This window comes from Lactuca virosa, chromosome 9, assembly GCF_052849685.1.
Source record: "Lactuca virosa cultivar CGN04683 chromosome 9, Lactuca_virosa_CGN04683_v6, whole genome shotgun sequence".
NCBI lineage: Eukaryota > Viridiplantae > Streptophyta > Magnoliopsida > Asterales > Asteraceae > Lactuca > Lactuca virosa.
Genome location: NC_136434.1, coordinates 25,308,837 through 25,313,063, shown reverse-complemented (window position 1 = coordinate 25,313,063; position 4,227 = coordinate 25,308,837). Strand labels below are relative to the sequence as shown.

At 36.1% G+C, this 4,227-nt stretch overlaps 1 pseudogene; it reads right to left on the bottom strand.

Moving 5' to 3' along the window:
• Positions 1-3,506: 3,506 nt before the first annotated feature.
• On the bottom strand, positions 3,507-4,227 carry LOC145135555 (calmodulin-like protein 3 pseudogene; annotated as a pseudogene).

Genomic DNA, 4,227 nt, shown 5'->3' with positions numbered 1-4,227 from the left:
CCACTGTCGTCGCAAAAACCGTCGTCTCTATTAATATTCCGGCTACCGGCCGGAGTTTTTCCGGCAAATATCCCCGGAGGTCCATGTCGTCGCAATTGATCGTAGTCGTCTCTAAAGGCGTCGCTGCTAATGTTTTTTTTTTTTTAATTTTTTTTTTGAGAAAAAACTTATTTTTTATAATATTAATTTATATATATTATAAAATGTTGTTTTGATAAAAATACATAAATAAATACATACCACATTATATAAAAACATCAAACATACCATATTTCATAAACTATTTTCCAAACAAACATCAAACATACCATATCTAATAAATCTCAAACAAACATCTAATATATATCATACATAAACTATTTTCCAAATCCAAAATAACATCCTCCATATCATAAAACAAGAAATACTAGTTGTCTTCGTCTTCCCCACCGTCCTCCCCATCGTTGTTTTCCTCGTTGACTTGGTTTTTAAACGAGCGAATAATGTCTCCAATGGCCGTCACAAATATCGGGTTTTGAAGAAAAGCATTCACATCAACATCCTACAATTAAGTCACAAACAAATTAAGTCATGAACAATTCAACAAACTATCAAACCATCAAAGCACCAAATCAATTAAGTCTTTAACAATTTAACAAGTACCTGTGTTGGTTGCGATGCTTGTGACTGTGACTGCCATTGAGATGGAGCACTTGTACCCGCAGCTGAAGAAGCTTTAGGCCCAATGCCTCTCACATGCCCCCTTCGAGTACCCAACACCTTCTCAAATATTGCGATCCAATCAATGGTGTCTGGATTACCACCAGAGTCGGCTATGTGATGAGTCTGTAGAGCAACCTCAGCAACTAAGGCATTCTGTATTTCACAAAGATTGTTAATATACGTTAAAACTAACAAAAAAAAAATTCAACAATCTACTTCATTTTTAAATAATAATAACTTACATATTGCTCTTCAACCAAAGGATCAACAAATTCCCCTCTTTTATTTACATGCGCACGATGAAATACTTCAAGTCTATTCAAATTCTGTTTAACATTACAAAATATGTTATATTTGAATAAACATTAAAAAATATGTTATAACTGAATAAACATTATTGTAACTTACTTTCTTGAAACAAACACTACCGTAGCTGCACGTCCCTCCACGATTCTTCACTACTTGCTTCTTCCGACATTCTTTGTTTCCAGCGGATCGTTTTTGATGTTTTTCTGTTAAGAAATGGTCAATACCAGCATTCCAAAGCTGCCGATCCATACCCCTAGGGGCTTGAGCCCTTGCTGCCTCCACATTCCCTGCAAAATCATCAAAACGGTTTTTTGCAATATTTTTGTGGCCTCTATACCACGCACATATATTTCTAATAATCATATGAACATTCTTAAATTTTACATATAAATTCACACTAAACATACAATAGTTTCACATATATATACATCAACTTCACATATAAATTCATCAACTCATACATGATCATACATGATCAACAAGTGAAACATATCAATTTACATATAAATTCATCAATTCTTACATTATCAACAAATGAAACATATCAAACTAATCAAACTACCATGTTCCTGCATACAATAGTTTCCATACATTCAAACATATCAATTTTACATATACATTCAAACAAAGTTAACAATTTCAATCAATTTTACATATACATTCAAACAAAGTTAACAATTTCAATCAATTTTACATATACATTCAAACAAGTTAAACATACAACATACATTCAAACAAGTGAAACAAATCAAAATAACCAAAGTCAAAATCAAAATCATATACATTCAATTTAACAGTTTCATGTCATACAGTTTCCATCAATTTTACATACAGTTTCCATGAGTTAACAAACTTAACAAGTTTCAATCACATACATTCAATCAATTTTACATATACATTCAATTTAACAGTTTCATTTCATACAGTTTCCATGAATTATGAATTTCACACTTTCCAAATTTCAAAGTCAAAATCAATTTCACAGTTTCCAAATTTCACAGTTTCATGAATTATGAATATCCACATACAATCAATATTAAGAACTGAAACAGATGAAACTAACCTCTTCTTGCCCGGAAAAACGAAGGTAAATGCGGTGGTGAAGCTGCAGTCGTCGGTGTCTCCGACTGGAACGAGAAAAAAAAACACTTGAAATAGGAATCGATGGTTTTTATGTGTGTTAACAGAAGAATTGAAAGAGAAATTGGTCTTGAAAACAAACCTCGCCGGAGATATGATCAGGAAATCGAAGTTCCAGTCGGAAATTTGGCGGCAGTCGGCTGAGGAGGTGGTGGGACTCGGCTTTGGAGGCAAATCGGGGGTGGGAGTCGAGTTTGGAGCCCAATCAGCGGTGGAAATCAGTGGTCGTCGCCGGAGATAATTACGATCGCCGTGGAATCAAACAAATGGGAGCAAATGGAGTCTGGAAAGACGAACTGGAACTAAAAGGATCGTAGGGCCATTAGCGGCGACAAACTGGAGGGAAGCATACGCGCGCTTTCTGGCGATTCCCAACCGTTGGATTGGGTAAGCATCGTAGGGCCAGTATCTGGTCTAAGGTTGGTCAACGGATCGACACATTTAGCGGCGACATGTCGCCGCTAAAAGTGTCGTCTCTAATGCCTTATCACAGGAACAAACCCTATCCGTTGGATTATTTGCCGAACCAAGGGTGAGGATTGAAAGTGGCGTGTCTCCGATGGATCGCCGGTGATTATCTTTAGCGACGACGCTATTAGCGACGACAACTATGTTTTAGCGGCGACACCAAACGCGTCTACTCTGGTGTCGCCGCTATTGCTTATGTCGTCGCAAAAAGCGACGTCCCTAATACTCCAAATTCTTGTTGTATTATGTGGCTTTTTAATCTAAAAATAATAATAATAATAATAAAAATAACATGTGAATATTATTTATTTTAAAAATACCATAAAATAATAAGTGTAAAAAGATATTGACATGTCACAGCATAGATCTTTATTTATTAGAATAATAAATATACATTGAATAGAATGGGCTTATTATATTTCTTCCGTTAAAACAAAATGTATGTTTAACTCTAGTGTGTGTTTGGTTTGCGGATATTGGTGGAATGCTGAGGAATCTCGAATTCCATTGTTGATAGATGAGGATGCTAAAAATTGAATTCCATTGGTCATTTTTTTTCATTAAAATATCAAATCTTCTTCATAAACCCATCAAAACAAACCGCATTCCAACTTTTTTTTCCATTGTTCACGCGTCACTCAATCATTATAAAGTAATGTGATTGAATCATGTTTTATATTATACCAATCAAACACGTGATAAATTATAATTCCTTCATATCCCCATTCTTTTGAATTCCAATTTTTTTGATAAATTTTAACCATTGCAAAAACTTTTTGCGACCCATAAATTTATAAGTTGGTTGGGTTCCAATTATGGTTTTGTTCCAATTGAGTAGTGATTTACGATTCAAAGAACACAAACACGAGTCAACTATAACCACACAATTATAAGAAAGAAACGATTAGATTCTTAGATTGAATTTGAAATTCGGAAAGATACATGATGATCAAACAAGATGGTAACAGAAAGAATGTTCACACGAATGAAAATTAATGTCAAAGGGTTTCAAAGTTGACAAAGCCACCACCTTTCATCATTTGCCTGAACTCTTTATAATCCACCATCCCATCGCCATCAACATCCACCTTATTAACCATGAGTCGACAATCCTCGATGGTTTGACCTTGTCTCAACCCAAGCGACATCAACACTGACTGAAGCTCCTCAACCGAAATGAACCCATCTCCGTTTTTGTCAAATACATTAAACGCCTCTCTGATATCCTCTTCTTCGTCCCTCTCCTCCTCCATTAATATCATCTTATACAACACCTCAAATTCCTCTATGTCCACCATCCCATCACCATCTGAGTCGATATGATCAATCATGTGTTCAAGATCAGGATCAGGAATGTCAATCCCGAGGCTTTCAAGAGACTTTGATAGCTCTTGTCTTGTGATCTTTCCGTCACCATTGTGATCGAACATTTGGAAAAGGTGATGAAGATCGGAAAGATCCATGGAGGAATGGGAGTTGTGGGAGGTGGAAGGTGGTGGGTGAGGAGATGGACTGGCGAAGAGGGAAGGTGGAGGGAGAAGAAGTCCGAAAATGAGTCAGGTCGGGATCGGCTCGAGAACACGAGAACGATGAATTTTGAAGGAGATC